Source organism: Oryctolagus cuniculus, chromosome 14 (assembly GCF_051225735.1).
Source record: "Oryctolagus cuniculus isolate XC-2025 breed Fujian yellow rabbit chromosome 14, ASM5122573v1, whole genome shotgun sequence".
Taxonomy (NCBI): Eukaryota; Metazoa; Chordata; class Mammalia; order Lagomorpha; family Leporidae; genus Oryctolagus; species Oryctolagus cuniculus.
The window spans coordinates 3,617,501-3,634,737 of NC_142880.1; the positions used below are offsets into that span (position 1 = coordinate 3,617,501).

At 48.2% G+C, this 17,237-nt stretch overlaps 1 long non-coding RNA gene across 1 annotated transcript in view; it reads left to right on the forward strand.

Annotated features, from left to right (window-relative positions):
- LOC138845121 (uncharacterized) overlaps window positions 1-17,237 on the forward strand; it is a 64,311-nt gene that overhangs the window by 33,909 nt on the left and 13,165 nt on the right. The gene's annotated exons all lie outside the window — the stretch shown is intronic.

Here is a 17,237-nt window from a genome sequence, read left to right on the forward strand (position 1 = left end):
CATGGAGACACTCAAGCACTGAGTGCAGGGAATTGCCCAGACAGAATTCGGAATGGCTAGCGATAGATCTGAGTGTAGACTAAGAGCAACACATAAGGAACAGGTAGGAGATGAGGTACCACAGGGTTAGCCGCAGGCAAGAAAGTTGTGTTGGTGCAGTCACAGGCACTCGACATCTGTTCTGTGCTGTCTGTGTTGTCTCCCAGATTCCCTTGCGGTCAGAGGATGGGATACAAACTGGTTTCCACCAATTACACGCATCACACAAGGTTTAGGAGGTGAAACGGAGCAGAGGCTGCCACCCGGCTTCCTTGTGCTGTTTCCTGTTGGTATGTATGGTCCTGAAGCTATGGAGCTTCCGGTGTGCGGTCAGTGGCTGCGTGGCCGCTTAGTTGCCATGATGGCGGTAGCTGCTTTTTAACTCCTAGATGGTAGCAGCAGTGGTTGCTATGGTTTAGGTGTTAGTTTGGGTGTCCCTGCCAAAGGCCCAAGTGCTAAAGGCTTGATACACAGGGTGGTGTTAGTGGAAGGTCGTGGACCCTTGAGGAGGTAGGACAAGTGGAAGGTCTTCAGGTCACTGAAGGAATGCCCTAGGATATACTTTTTCTGTGACCTCTTGAGTTCTCATGAGAGGTTTGTTAGAGAAGCTGAGTTTGGCCCCGCAGCCCTCTCTGCTTCCTGGCTCGCCACGTGACTGTCCTCTGCACGTCCACACCGCCCTCACAGAGGCCAGCCCAGTGGGGCTGCCCAGGCTTCAACGAGAACCTCCCACACTGAGCTGCGAAACATGTTTCTCTTTGTAAATTTGGTTGCCTCCAGTATTTCACTGTAGGACTGAAAGCTGCTAACTCGGTATTCTGTTCTGATTCCTCTGTGTACCTGCCGGACCTGGGCAAAGGCACCAGCTCCTTGGCAGGCCACGGTCAAGGAGCACTGCTGGAGATCCAGCTACAGCCCAGACCTGACTCCTGTGTTAAGTCCTTTATGCTTAAAATATTGATAGTGGTATTTCTTTCTTTTTGAATTCTGACTGACATGGAAGATTTCTGGGAGGAAATGGTTGATTATATTAAATACTGCCACGCGAACAGGGAATGTAAGAACTTAAGAAGTCCAGTGTTTGTGGTCACTTAGCTCGTTGGTCATCTTGTTGGTAGATGTCCACGTAGACCCACTGAAGCTGAGGGGCATGCACACAGCACCCAGGCTGTCTCTTCCCTGCAGACAGGGCCTCAGAGCGCTCGCAGGTTAGAGCGATGCTGTCTGGGGGAAGGGCTCTGGAGCTGGGAACCTCACCACCTACCCATCGCCGGATCCAGGTGTCCGTGCAGACTCAGGCCTCAGCGTCCTTGCTGTCTCGAGTCCTTTCTCCTCCCTGACTCTTGACATAGCTTCCTGGCCTCTCTGACACCCAGAAATAGCAGGTGGTGGATTTGAGGACACTCTGAGGGTCGCGGAGGAGAATCACAAGGCAGTAGTGGTGGAGGTAGAAGGGGATAGCAGATGACACTGCTGGAGGAGTCGTCTGGGTCTAGACTCCCGAGCCTCATGTTCCCCAGGAAAAAGGACGAAATCCTGCCCCAGCACTGCGTCAGCTTTTGAAGGATAATGAACTCTGTAGCAACATCTTGCCCATGCTGTAGGCAACTAAATCCCATTTGTTAGAGCCATTTCCTTCTCCATTACATCCATCTTGCTATTCTAAAAAAGGCCTTTAAAGAAAAATGGTCTTGCAGTCATCAGACTCCTGGAAAGATTTGGCTCCTGCAACACGCCCAAAGCTGTCTTCCCCAGAATCTGAGTTCTCCCTCCCCTAGAGGGGCAGGCACAGACTACAAGCAGATGTTTAGGTTACTGTTTCCCCACTGCAAGGGAGTGTAATGATCCCGCATGACAGCCTCGCTGGGGTCAGGTTGTAAGAATCAGAACAGAACATGCGATCAGACTGCAAAGAAAAAAGTCAATCACCAAGGCCCATAAAATTGGAACAAATAGATACGTAAGGTTTATAGTTAACAGTGTTATACCCATGTCAACGTCCTGTTTCTGATTTTTACTAAATCTACATGTGATGTCACCATACGGGGACCCTGGGCAAAGGAGTGAAGCAAGGGACCTTCAGGTACTATTTTTATAACTTATTGCAAGTATCTAAGCATTTCAAAATATAAAGTTTAAAAGTGAGTTAGAGGAAGACAACCTAAATTCTGGGTCCCTGATGTGATGATAATCTATAGAAATCAACAGCCAAGTGTTCTTTCAAACAAAATTCATGATGTGATTCTTTTTGAGCCTTTTGACTTAATGTCCAGCTTACAGGAAATACTGGAAAAAAGGAAGAGGAAAACAGCTAAACAAATCAAGATGTGAGATATTCTTTAAAAAAAATATTTGAGAGGCAGAGTTACAGACAGAGGGAGGGAGAGACAGAGTGAAAGGTCTTCCATCTGCTGGACTACTCTCCAAATGGCTGCAATGACTGAAACTGGGCCCATCCGAAGCCAGGAGACAAGAGCTGCTTCTAGGTCTCCCACATGGATGCAGGGACCCAAGCTTTGGGCCATCCTCTACTGCTTTCCCAGACCATTAGCAGAGAGCTGGATCAGAAGTAGAGCAGCCAGGGCTTAAATTTAATGCTATAACTAGTACTCAAACAGTATTTTTCACTTTATGTTTCTGTGTGGGTGCAAACTGTTGAAATCTTCACTTAATATATGCTAAACTGATCTTCTGTATATAAAGAGAATTGAAAATGAATCTTGATGTGAATGGAAGGGGAGAGGGAGTGGGAAAGGGGAGGGTTGCGGGTGGGAGGGAAGTTATGGGGGGGGGAGCCATTGTAATCCATAAGCTGTACTTTGGAAATTTATATTCATCAAATAAAAGTTAAAAAAAAAAAAAAACTGTGCTTATATGGGATGCCAACACCTCAGGCAGAAGCTTAGCTTACTATGCCACAGGGCCGGCCCCAAGCTGTGAGATATTTTACAAGGGGCCTTCAAAAGTCCTCTTCAAAAGATAAATGGGAGAGAAAACAAAAAACAAACTGTATAGGGATAAGGGGACTATTGTAAATTAAAAGAGGTTGAATACAGCAATCAAATGCAGGGAATTCATTGGTTACTAATTTTTAAATTACTTATAAGTTGTGTTAAAATACACATACATTTACCATTTTAATCATTGTTGAGTGTTTGAGTCAGCAGCTTGTTGTATTAAACCTCTGTTAGTATTTAATGGCTGTAATCTTTTTATTTACAGTCAATTTCATATGATATTAGAATAGTTTTCTCTTCTCTCTTAGGGTTGCTATTTTCATGAAATACCACCTTCCATTCTTTCACTTTCAACCTATTTGTGTCTTTGGATCTGAAGTGAGTCTTTTAGATAGCAATTAGTTGGATTATTTTTTTTATTTGACAGGTAGAGTTATAGACAGTGAGAGAGAGAGACATAGAAAGGTCTTCCTTCTGTTGGTTCACTCCCCAAATGGCCGCTATGGCCGGCGCTGTGCCAATCCAAAGCCAGGAGCCAGGTGCTTCTCCTGGTCTCCCATGTGGGTGCAGGGCCCAAGCACCCGGGCCATCCTCCACTGCCTTCCCGGGCCACAGCAGAGAGCTGGACTGGAAGAGGAGCAAAACCAGGACAGTACCCGGCGCCCATATGGGATGCCAGTGCCACAGGCGGAGGATTAACCAAGTGAGCCATGGTGCCGGCCCCAATTGGGTTATTTTTAAAAATCTTCTTCTCATTGGACAGTTTAATCCATTTATATTTAGAGTAATTACTGATAAGGAGGAACTAACCCTGTCATTTCTCTCTTTGTTTTCTATGCCTTACAGGGTTTTGTTGGCCCTTCATGTCTTGCATGACTGTCTTCTTTGTGTTCAGTGTATTTTTCTTTATTTTATGATTTTTAAAAGCATTTTCCCAGGTTTGCTTCAGATGTAGATGTTATATACATACACATTTATACTGCTTTTTACAGTGACACATTTTAAATTTCCTTCTCATTTTCTTATTGGTGTATTCTCTAGCTCTCTTTTGTGGCCCTGGGGAGATAGTGTTTAATCCCCTAACACTGCTATAACACAAACTTGAATTTACCCCCATTTAGCATCAGTGATGTGAAAGCACTGGCCTCCTATCTAGCTCCATCCCCACCCTTTTCAATTACTGGTCACAGAATTGCATCTTCATACAATGCATGTCCAAAAACATAGATTAATAATTATGTATAGTACCTTGGTCTCTTAAATCCTGCAGAAAAAAGCAGGAGTGCAGAGTTACAGTAAACTGGCTTTTCAAAGGGGCCACGTGTTGGCTTCACCGGAGATCTTTGCTCCCTCATGCAGCTCTGATCACTATGTGGTGGCCTTGCGTTTTAACCTGAGGGGTCCCTGTAACTCTTGACGCAGACCAGGTCTAGGAATGAAGTCCCTTGGTTTTCCTAAGTATCACCCTTATTTTCAAAAGCTGGTTTTCTCAGATCTAGGCTCCTGGTTCATGGTTTCTATTATTGTTATTGTTTTTATTTCTTTGAAGCCCCCAGAATGTGTCAACCCACCGTTTCTGGCCTCCCAGTTGCTGATGAGAAAGGTGCTGGTCACCTCGGCGGAGACGCCTTGTGTGACACGTCACTTTTCCATGCCGTGTCCGAGATGGCCTCCCTGCTTTGGCTGTCAGCATTTCATTACACTGTCTTCGGTGCGGGACTCTGCGAGCTCATCCTGCTTGGAGTTTATTGGGTTTCTTGGATTTTTATATTCATGCATTTCCTCAAATGTGGAAAGTTTTCAAGGATTCCTCTTCCAAACGCTCCCCTTTGATCTTCTCTGCCTCTTTTCTTTCTGGGCTTTCCATTAGCGCAAGTTGGTCCACTTGATGGTGTCCACAGATTTCCTTCTTCCTCAACCTTTTGTCTTTAAGTTTATTGGATGAAAATCTCTCTCTCTTTTATTTTTTAGCATTTTATTTCCAAATAGTTTCAAATTTAAAAAGCAAAAATTGTGAGGTAGTAATATAGAGTTCCCATATACCTTCACCTTATTTCCCCATTAACATCTCATAGTAGAATCTTTGTCACTATCAATGAACCACACCCAGCTTTCCTTGTTTTTTAATAAAAACACACCCCCCCCCCCACATTCTATCTTCACATTCACTGAATTTTTCTTCTGTCTGCTCACATCTTCTTTTGAAACTCTAGAAAATTGGACAGCTCTGGAATTTCATTTCCTTTTTATATTTTCTCCCTGTTGATACTCCCATTTTCTTATATATTGATTTTGACTTTGGCTGTGTCTGCTTTTAGTTCTCTGAGCATCTTTACAATAGTTCTTTCAGCACTTTTGTGAAGAAGTTCACCATCTGGCTTTCTCAGAGGCAGTTTCTGTTGATTTGTGCTTGCTTGTGAACAGGGTAAGCTTTCCTTGCAATTTTTTTTTGTTGTTAATAAGAGTACCATATGACTGGCTATCTGGAACTCTTCCTCTCCCCGGGTTTGCTGGATTTTTATTTCTTGTTTCCTGCTGATTTGTTTCTCATTGTTCTAGGGTGCAACTGCACCAGGACCAGCCCGGAGCACGCACCTCGCCCTTCTTGGGTACTGTCAGGGAGTCTATACCTTTCCCTGGGCGTGCACAGGGAGTTCCTATATTTTCTTATACATGTAATTGCACTTGAATATCCTGGTCCCTCTGTGTCTGGCTTCCAAAAGAAGAAAAAGTTAAAAGTGAAGGAGGGGGACCGGTGCTGTGGTGTAGCAGGTAAAGCCACACTGCCTGCAGTGCTGGCATCCCTGTGGACGCCGGTTCGAGTCCTGGCTTCTCCACTGCCAATCCAGCTCTCTGCTATGCCTGGGAAAGCAGTGGAAGCAAGTGGACTTGGGCCCCTGTACCCACTGGGAGGCCCGGAGGAAGCTCCTGGCTTTGGATTGGCGCAGCTCTGGCCGTTGTGGCCATTTGGGGAGTGAACCAGCAGATGGAAGACCTCTCCCTCTCCCTCTCTCTCACTCTCTCTCCCTCTCCCTCCCTCTCTCTCCTTCTCTCTGCCTCTGCCTCTCTGTAACTCTGCTTTACAAATAAATAAATACATATTAAAAAAAGTGAAGGAGGTGGGAGGAGGGCACCAGCCCGTCAAACCCCTGGGAAGGTGCTTTAGTCAGAGGAGGCTAGGCAGTAACCATGGCAGTGAGAGTCGCACCAAGCCTGCCCTCCTGTCCGTCTCCAGCTCCACAGCCGGCAACAGCACTCAGAGCATGCGTCCTTGCTGTCTGGGGGACAGGGTCCTTGCAGCTCACCCTGGCTCCCCAAGGCTGCACAAGCTATGCCTGGGACCATGTGCACTGTCACCTGCCATGGAACTGGGGGTGCGATGGGGGTTCACACTGAGAGCTAAGGTTGACAGAACCAACCACAATTTACTAGACTAACCACAGTTATCCTCCTGAATGTTGCAAATCTCTAGGCATAGAGAGGGCCCCTGCTGCCTGCTCTGCAACCTTTCTAGAATCTTCTCCCATATTCATGGGCTTTTGGGAAACACGAAAGACCTTTTGGAAAGTGAATCATATCTCAACAAAACTCATATTAAACAGATATTGGGGGCGACAACTGGAACATTTTTTATATGGACCAGGCAAGAGATGATAGCAAGAACTTGTTTATTTTCTTAGGGGCTCTAGCCATTGTGTGGTTATGCAGGAGAACACCCTGGTTCCTTAGAAATGAATGCTGAAATATTAAGGCATGAAAAGTGATGGCATCCACGTGTTCTCTCAAATGGCTCAGCAAAGAAGAAAGCGTTCAGTATAGAAAGAAAAGATGGGACAATGATCACTTTTGGAACCCGTGTGGTACATCTATGGGTGTTCATTGCTCTGTTTTCCAACTTTGGCATCTGTTTCAGATTTTTTGTAATGAAAAGTTGTGGCCAGGAGACAGAAGATGCAGAGAACGTGGTTTCCTGTTTGAGGGCCTGTTTCACGCCAGATGGACAGCACACAGAAAGAGGCCATGATTTTGCTCCTGCCTGAGTGAAGCATGTGAGATGTGGGTGTGACCCCGCCCACCTGGAGGGCAAGCCTTCAGGGCCCGTGATGTCACAGGACACTGTTTCTGTTCATCTGTGAGCAAAGGAAGCCCACAAATAGCTTTCAACAGAAGAGTGGGGGAGAAGGACATTTGTCCATTTTGGAAATATCAGGTTGAGGGGAGTGGTTGGAAGGTAGGAAGGGGGGATAGGCTGCCACGGGCAGACGATGATGGGACCGCAAGTAGGCCAGTGACAGTGGCAGTGTTGAGAAAGAGGACAGATGCCAGAGAATTTCAGAAACAGGGGATGAAGGGCTCTAAGTCTCTCATTTCTATTAACCTCAGTTAAAATTGGAGACTTCTGTCATCACAGAAAAGAAGAAATCGTGTGGTCGACGCACTACTTCAAGATTGCGTGCTGTGTTAGTCGTGGCCCTTCTCAGCAAAATGAGGAAGGCAAAAGCTTGTAGACTGTTTATGGTCCAGCAGCAACAAGAATATAATGAAAAAATAATCCAAGTGGGACAAAAGACGCGGGGAGAGCTAAAATGTGTGTGCTCTGAATCCTGAGTCGTAACTCCAGTTCCTCTCTGTGGTTAGGATTTTCAGTGAGAACGGATCAGGGGTTCATTGAGATAGTACAAGTGTTTTTAGTTGACTATAAATTTAATGTCTCAGAAACATAACCTTTGAAGGTTTCTGATCATCTCCGAGGGAGGGTAGGACTTGCATTCTTTCAACAAATTGTTGACTTAAGTTGTAAATGTGTTTGTTATGGGAATGTGAATTTGCTTGTGTAGTTGATGGGTGAACTCAGCAGCCATATTAACTAATGCACCACTCAGTGTATTTTGTTAGAACGCACCTGACTGCTTAGTGTAGTTTTTCTGCCTGCAAAGTGCTTGAAATCATAGCATGCCTTTAAGCTATTCTGATCTACACACAGGGCAAAGCTCTTTTCTTCTGTGTGTGCTAGAACAGTCAGGGTTTGGTGATTGGTGTGGAAGACTGAGCTTTGAAGAACGGAGGCGCCGGCGCTGTGGCATAGCCAGTTAAGCTGCCATCTGCAGTGCCGTCATCCTACGTGGGCACTGATTCCAGTCCTGGCTGCCCCGCTTCCTATCCAGCCCCCTGCTAATGTGTGTGGGAAAGCAGTAGAAGATGGCCCAAGTGCTTGGGCCCCTGCGCCCATGTGGAAGACCCAGAAGAAACTCCTGGTTCCTGGCTTTGGCCTGGCCCAGCCCGGGCCGTTGCAGCCATTTGGGGAGTGAGCCAACAGATGGAAGATCTTACTCTCTCTCTCTGTCTCTCCATCTCTCTCTGTTACTCTTTCAAATAATAAATAAATAAATCTTTTAAAAGAAGAAGAATCGAGCTGGTGCCCAGTTGCTGGCTTGGGGAAGCAGGAGAGGGTGAATCTGCTTTCTGAGGTAGGAGATCGAGGAGAAGGGGAGCAGCTTCCCGGGGAGGACAGTGAGCGGGACTGGAACCAGAGGAATCCGAGAGGCCTGCAGAACACCCGAGTGCTGGGACTCAGAGGAAAGATGCGGAGCTTAAATCTGGAGCTAACCACATTGATTCAGGTAGAGGCATTCTCAGCTTGGCTTGGGACCCTCGTAATAGAATCTGACCCAGAAAGATTCAAATGTTTCTTTCTTTTTGTTGTTTTTTAAAGATTTATTTATTTATTTGAAAGGCAGAGTTATAGGGACTCACACAACACACACAGAGTGAGAGTGAGAGTGAGAGTGAGAGAGAGAGCGAGCATGTGTGCAGAGGGTTCACTCCCCACGTGGCCACGATGGCTGAAGCTGGGCTGGTTCAAAGCCCAGAGCCAGGAGCTTCTCCCAGATCTTCCAAATGGGTGCAGGAGCCCAAGGATTTCAGCCATCTTCCACTGCCTTCCCAGACGAATTAGCAGGGAGCTGGACTGGAAGTGGAGCAGCCAGGACTTAAACCGGCAGGCAGCAGCTTTACCCACTACGCCGCAACGCTGGTCCTCAAATGTTTCTTAAAATTTTAATACTTCCCTCATTGAGAGTAGACCATATCAATTTTTTAAGATTTATTTATTTATTTGAAAGTCAGAGTTACACAGAGAGAGAAAGAGAGGCAGAGAGAGAGAGGAGGTCTTCCATCCGATGGTTCATTCTCCAATTGGCCACAACAGCTGGAGCTGTGCCAATCTGAAACCAGAAGCCAGGAGCTTCTTCCAGGTCTCCCACATGGATACAGGAGACCAACGACTTGTGCCATCTTGTGCTGCTTTCCCAGGCCATAGCAGAGAGCTGGATCGGAAGTGGTGCAGCCAGGCCTTAATCTGGCGCCCATATGGGATGCCGGCGCTTCAGGCCAGGGCTTTAACCCACTGCGCCACAATGCCAGCCCTGACCATGTCAATTTTGATAGAAAATCAATTTTCACCATGGTGAATATTATCTGTGCATAAATTTTAAAAAAAGAATTCTTATTTAAGAGGCAGAGAGAGAGAGAGAGAGAGATGGCAGATAGATAAGTAGACAGATGACAGAGCTCCCATCTATTGTTTTGCTCTCCCAAATGCCCACACTGGCTGGGGCTGAAGTGGGGAGCCAGGAACTCAGTCCAGGTCTCTCGCATGCGCTGCAGGGACCCAGCTGTTTGACCGCTGTCCCGAGGGCTGATTTAGCAGAGCTAGGACTCAAGCCCAGGTCTCCGTAAGAGACGCAGAGGTCTTAACGGCTCAGCAGAGGCTGGCGCGCCACACTGCGGTGCAGCTGGGGTATGCGGTCAACGGGAAATGCTAGCCACTCTAGCTCCTAGCTCTGCCGTGTTCCCAGAGCCCTGGGGTCCTGTCTTTACAACAGGGGGAGAGGGGCATGACCAGATTTCTCCTCCCTATCCTCCAAGTCCTGGCATAGCCACCTCCTGAGCTGGACCTAGCACCCTCTGGCAAGGCAGATCCCAGAGACGTGAGGCCATCTCACGCAAGCTGCTGGTTACAGCCCACGCAGCCAGCCTTCATTTACACAGGGGGCGAGCATTGGTGGTGAAGAGAAGCACTCCAAAGGCAACCTCAGAAACAGGCGCTTAGAGACGCAAGCAGAGCTCCTCTCTCGGAAGCTAGAGCACTGTGCGTGTGTGTGTGTGTGTGTGCATGTGTGTGTGTCAGGTGTGCACTTCTCAGCAACACCTGCTCTCCCAAGAGCGGAGTTTGTTTGCTGAAACCTGTCTGAGTGGTCTGGTTTGGTCTTCCTGTTTGCGTCCTCGGCTCTGGGGTTGGTTTTGCTTTGTGGGGCTCTCAGGGACAGGTGCGTCCCGTCTGCTGACTCACTATTGGCTCTTGTAGGACAGCTCCTGCTCAAATATTGTGTCTTCTGGGTTTCAGCGTCTGCATCATTCTCTGCTCCAGCTTTCTGTCCCTCTGCTGGTCCCAAAGGACTCATGTTGCTTGACGCTCGGCTCTCAGCTCTCCACCTGCAGTTCATCAGTATGGAGTGAGCCTGGGAAAGCCAACAGCTCCATTTTCCACTGGAAAATACCCAGGGGCTGGCTCACAACAGACATGCTCACAGGGAAGGAAATTAAGTCTGATGAAATTGCATAGAGTGGCACAGGGAAGCTCAACCAACAGGAAGTCCCTTACCTGCCGCTTAGGCCGTGGTCTATTCTGTATCAAAGCAAGATCTGACATGTGGACTCACTCTTTTTTTTTTTTTTTTTTTTTAAAGATTGATTTATTTGAAAGGCAGAGTTGCAGAGGCAGAGAAAGAGAGAGAGGTCTTCCATTTGCTGATTCACTCCCCAAATGGCAGCAATGACTAGAACTGGGCCAAGCTGAAGCCAGGAGCCTGGAGCTTCCTCCAGGTCTCCCACGTGGGTTCAGGGGCCCCGGGACTTGAGGGCTGTGGGGAGCAAACCGGACTAGACTGTTACTGGAATTAAGACTTATTCTATGCATCTGCTCTCCCACAATATGGCGCTGGGAGAGAAGTAAACAGCTTCCGCACAGCTGCCTCCAGTTCAACTAATAAACTGTAGGACTTGCTCCTGATTGGAGAGCAGCGTGCTCGGCGTGTGGGCAGCCGAGTTGGGATTGGCGGAGGAGGACTATAAAGGAGGAGAGAGACGGCATGCACCAGGAACATCTATGGGGAACATCTAAGGGAACCCGTGCAGCCCCCGAGAAAGCCGGCCGGCGGTGTGCCGCTCCCCTGCGGAAGTGGGGAATGTGGCCAGGGGGAACTGCCCTTCCACGGAGGTGGAAGGGATAGTAGCCAACCCGGGAAGAACCAGCAGCAAACCCGGGGAGGGCCGAGCAGACGAAAGAACAGCGCAGGGTCCTGTGTCGTTCCTCCACGAAGAGGGGGAGCGACAGAGGGCCATGTTCCTCTGCTTTCCCAAGCCATAACAGAGAGCTGGATCAGAAGTGGAGCAGCCAGAACTCGAACTGGTACCCATATGGGATGCCGCACTGCAGCCGGTGGCTTTATCCTCTGCACCACAGTGCTGGCCCCTCACTCATACTGAGTCCCTTCTCATGTTCTCTTTATTTATTTATTTATTTATTTTTGACAGGCAGAGTGGAGAGTGAGAGAGAGAGAGAGACAGAGAGAAAGGTCTTCCTTTGCCATTGGTTCACCCTCCAATGGCCGCTGCGGCCGGCGCACCGCGCTGATCCGATGGCAGGAGCCAGGTGCTTCTCCTGGTCTCCCATGGGGTGCAGGACCCAAGCACTTGGGCCATCCTCCACTGCACTCCCGGGCCACAGCAGAGAGCTGGCCTGGAAGAGGGGCAACCGGGACAGAATCTGGCACCCCGACCGGGACTAGAACCTGGTGTGCCGGCGCCACAAGGCGGAGGATTAGCCTAGTGAGCTGTGGCGCCGGCCTCTCATGTTCTCTTAAAATATTTGTGTTTGGCTGGTTTAGAGCATTTTGTTTCTGAAGTGGGAGGAGAGGACCGTGCTAGAAATGTTATCATCATCATCACAGTCTCGTCATAGTTGTATAATAGAAGCCTTTGTCCCTGGTCCGCAGGCTGTAACTTCTAAAGTTGTGGGATTTCCTGAGTGACAGGAGCGTCCTTGTTATTCCTGGAAGGCTCCATTCTTGAGTTTAAGCTCCTGAGAGGACTCAGGCTGGGGACCCGCTCGGCTGGAAAGGCCAAGTAATCAGCGATGAGCCCGGCCTTCCAGGCGGCAGGGGAGCTGGAGTGCTAGGGCGTCACCAGTCATCGGTCACGGCTGTGTTGTAAACCTCAGAAAAACTCCAGGGACCCAGGCTCCATGGAGCTTCTGGATTGGTGGAAGAGGGACATGTTGAGGGCAACGCGTGCTAATGTGGAAGCTGCGTGCACCCTTTATAACAAGACTGCCGTCCTCAGCATGATCTGCCACTCACTCAGTGACGTCTCCAACCTGAGAGGGAGGTGGGAACTTCTGAAGTCATAGCCACTCGGTCCGCCGTGCAAGTGGCCTGGAAACACTGGCACCTACAGCTGAGGCCTGAGGTCAGTGGGGTCTGTCTCGTGGGTCTGTGCCTTTAAACCTGTGCAGTCTGTGCTGGCTCCAGGAAGGTAACCTCAGAAGTGCATTGCAGGCTCACTACGCTAATCCTCCGCCTGCGGCGCCAGCACCCAGGGTTCTAGTCCCGGTCGGGGCACCAGATTCTGTCCCGGTTGCCCCTCTTTCAGTCCAGCTCTCTGCTGTGGCCCGGGAGGGCAGTGGAGGATGGCCCAAGTGCTTGGGCCCTGCACCTGCATGGGAGACCAGGAGGAAGCCCCTGGCTCCTGGCTTCGGATCGGCGCAGTGTGCTGGCTGTAGTGGCCATTTGGGGGTGGTGAACCAATGGAAGGAAGACATTTCTCTCTGTCTCTCTCTCTCACTCTCTAACTCTGCCTGTCAAAAAAAAAAAAAAAAGTGCATTGCAATCATCGTCATCATCGCCATCATCGTCTGCATTACCGTCATCATCATCACCATCACCGCCGTCCCTGTCGCCATCATCATCTCCACCATCCTCACCATCATCATTGCCTTGTTTTATTGAGTTCTTACCAAATATTTAGCATGTGTAATTGCACCCCCAGATGTATACTGAAATATACAAAGAAGTGTTGTTCTCCGTGGATTGTGTTTGCCTAACCATCTCTAGTCCCCTCATTGAATAAGGTGAGGAAAATAAACAGAATTTAGACTTGATTCTTATGGTGTCAGAGTCTCTCAGATTAGACTGTCTTAGGACTTTCTCCTTAGAAAACACACTCAATCTTCCAAACTCCTCTTCCCACCTCACTAATATTTTTGATTATATATTATATATATATAATTTGCCTATATTGAATTAGATAAAATACGTTATTGAAATCAACATCATTTCTTTCTGGCTATTCTTCCAGGCCTTCTGTGGTTTTGTTTGTCCTGATTTTCTTTCTAGGTAATGAATGTAGAAACTGTCTCAGGGCTATACCCTTGAGTCAATTAAGAGAGAAAAACTGGTAACTCTTTGTAAATAGGAAAATGCCCAGTTGACCTGGCTCCGCGACAGCCCCCAGCCAGAGTCAGGGTAGCCATGGTGCCCTCACCTCCTCCGGAGCCTCCCTCACTGGCAGCCGTCCACACTCGGACACTGCAGGAGGACAAGGGTCCCATGTGGACTCTCAGGACATGCAGGCTTGGTGAGCTCTGGCTCTGCCCGAGGGATGCGAGAGAAGTGGGAGCTTTCTATGGGACACGGAACCATCATTCAAGAGAAGTGTGTGACTGATAGAAGACAAAGGAACCAAACACCAACATGATGGAGGTCCCTTCAACAAGAGTCGCATGGGCCCTCGGTATCCAGTTGTCCCAGGTACCTGCGGTCAGAGTGGGGAGGTGACCAAGGACCACTGACTCAGGCTGTGTTGTGGCAGATTTTTTTTTTTTTATGGTGAAATGAACACTGGTTTTTTTTCTCCTTGAGTAACCTGGTTTCTATTCCAGCATGCTGAGAAGGTGAATAACTTTCTCTCTCTTTCTCTCCTCTCTCTGTCTTATTTTTTAAAGTTTTATTTATTTGTTTGAAAGTCAGAATTTTAGCAAGGGAGTGGCAGAGGCAGAGAGAAAGAGAGAAAGGAAGAGATCTTCCATCCGCTGGTTTATTCCCAAAGTGGCTGCAATGGCCAGGCCTGGGCCAGGCTGAAGCCAGGAGCTTCATCCGAGTCTGCCACATGGGTGCAGGGGCCCGAGCACTTGGGCCACCCTCGGTTGCTTCCCCAAACACTTTAGCAGGGAGCTAGGTCAGAGGTGGAGCAGCTGGAACTGGAACCAGTGCTCATATGGGATGCCGGTGCTGCAGGCAGTGGCTTTACCCACTCGGAGCCCATTCAGCACTGAACTTGGACGTCCTTGTTGGTGAAGTCCTGCACCCTCCCCTGCCCAGAGGAAGTTCACTCACATTGTGCTGACAGCCCCCTTCCCGTCTCACTCGCCCCTTCCCTCCACCAGCTCTAGTGTGACCTCTCGTGGTTCCTTGGTCAGTGGAGCAGCGCTGCACGCTTTGTCTCATGAGACCAGCAACGCATCTACCCGCTTTCCCAGGCAGGTGTGTTCCCGGACAAGCTCACGGCGCTCTCCTTAGCCAGCTCCTGCTCTCCCTCCCAGCAAAACGACGCTAAGTGCCGGAGCACCCAGGACAGCAGCGACTCAGCCCTCAGAGGACGGCCCGCGCCGTGTTCCTGGAGCACCGTCTGCACGCTCGGCGCAGGGGACCCAGTGTGGGGTCAGGACATCTGGGAAATACACTCCTTCCTTTCATGTGGTGAGGGGCAGCTCAGTTCTTCTTGAAAAATAAACAACCAGGGACTTCTGTTTTATGAAGACAACCAAGTCGTTTGAACCGGCGCTTCACCTGAGGGCAAACAGAAATGCTGCACGTACTCTAGTTATGCCACCTGCGAACACCAGGGCGCTGATGCGCTGGTTGAGAAACCGGGAGCATGGGGGGCTGAGCCTGGCACTCACGGCTCTTTCTATCACAGGTGTCCAACAATTGCTGAGTCGACTGCTGAAAGGCAGGGCTGTTTGGAGCAGCTTTGAGGGCTGCCTGATCAAAGTGGGGTTCCAGGGCCCCGAGGTAGCCTAGTCCCACACTTTAGAATGGGACCCACAGGTCTGCATTCCAGGAGCAAGCATAAATCAGAAACACAAGCTGTATTTGCGGCCCGTGTTCAGGCATCTCAGTGGCCCTGAGAGACATCCAAGTTCTGGACTGAATGTGACTTAGTGCCCCAGGCTCCTGAGCGAAGCAGACAGAATGCCTCCTGCAGGAAAGCAATGTGGTCTGGACTTTAAAGCATCCACATAAACAAACTCTCAAATGTCTTGCCCAGTGCACAAAGATTAAAAGCTTATAAGAGGACAAGAACCAGAAAAATAAAAAATTTAAAAGATTTATGAATTTATTTGAAAGGCACAGTGACAAGTGGTGGGGAGAGACCTTCCATCTCCTGGTTCACTATCCAAGCTGAGCCAGGCTGAAACCAGGAGCCAGGAACTCCATCCAGGTCTCCCACATGTGTGGTAGGAGCCCGAGGACTTAGGCTATCATCTGCTGCCTCCCTGTATGAGCAGAAAGCTGGATGGGAAATGTAGAGTAGCTGGAACTCAAATCAGGCATCCCAACAGGGGATATAGGTGTCCCACGCAGAGACTTAACCCACTGCAGCACAGTGCCCACTCCTGGAAAAAAATTATCAATAGCAGAAGTAGACCATTAGGAACCTAAGAGAGACCATAAGGCAGTTAATGATGCTTCCTATGATTAAGAAGATAAAATACAAGTTTGAAATTTCAGCAAGAGAATTAAAGGTATTTTAAAAAGTGATACAGTAGATATAAAAGATGCTAAAATGATAAGGCAAAAAAATAAAAATTAAGCTGACAAGGGAGGAGGACAGGGAGGAGCAGCTGCAGCTGAAGATAGACTTAGTGAACTGGAGAGAGGTGGAAAACCATGAAGTACAGAAAAAAGAGGAGAGGAAGGGAGGGAGGAAGGGGAAAGGAGAAGGAGACAGGGAGGAGGGAGGGAAGGAGACAGCACAAGGTGGTAAGTCACGCACTGAACTAGGGTTCCAAAGGGAAAGAGAAAGAGGCAGGAAAATACAAACAGCCTAAGAACTTTCTAAGAATCACTCCACGCATCAAGCCACAGATTTAAGAAGCACCATGAATCTGAAGAAAGCTAAATACAAAGAAAACCAGCTTTAGACGCATCATAGCGGAACTGCAGCAAACCAAAGATAAAGTCACACAAACAGTTCAAAGAATAAAAAGGAATATTTTTAAACGAGAAATGAGTAGGTGGTAATGGATATCCTGGGAGGCGGCAGATGATGGGTTATGTACTCGGGTACCTGCCACCCGTGCATATCAGTTTCAGGAGGTCGAAACGAAACAGATATCGCACACTGATCAAGTTACTGAATGTGAAAGAATCTTCAAACATTCCTAGAGAAAGGGAAAAATCAGGAGACCACCCCCCTCCCCGGTTCTGCACAGACAGCTTTGCCACAATAGAAGCGATAAAGCACTATTTGGATGACAATAGAGAATTTAAATGTAGAAGACAATGGAGCAAAATATAGAAACTTCTGAGGTTCAAGTATGACTCAAGCCGACTTAGCAAAACCAAAATTGTCCGTCGCACGTAAAGGCAGCAGACATTCATTTTCAAATACAAACAACCCTGAAGTCCTTCTTGGAAAATGAATTCAACAACAAACCAGCCAACAACAGCAACAACAAAGAATAAAAATAAGCCACTGGGAAACAGAGAATTCATGGAAAAAGGATTGTTGTAAACAATTTATCCAACAGAGAACAAAACTAAACATCTGGGGAAATTTGGTTGCAAGATAGAATTTAATGTCAGGAACTTGAGGGAAGTCTCCTGTAACCTACAACAATAGAGACGTGGGGAAAGAGGTGAGAAGAGACAGGTGCCAGCCGGCCTGAGCCCCTTCATCATCGGGAGCCAGCCAGTGCCGTCTGCACCTGGGAGAAGAGGGTTTTCATGACCAGTCGTGTGGTTTGTAAAGTCTGTCTTCTTAACCTTTCACAAATTTTATAGGAGTTACTATTTCTTGTAGCAGGAGAGTGTCGATCTAGAATAGCTGTTTTTCAGCATTTCATTAGCATATTTTTCTTCTGTTGAATTTAAAGAGGGGCAGATGTTGGTCACAGTG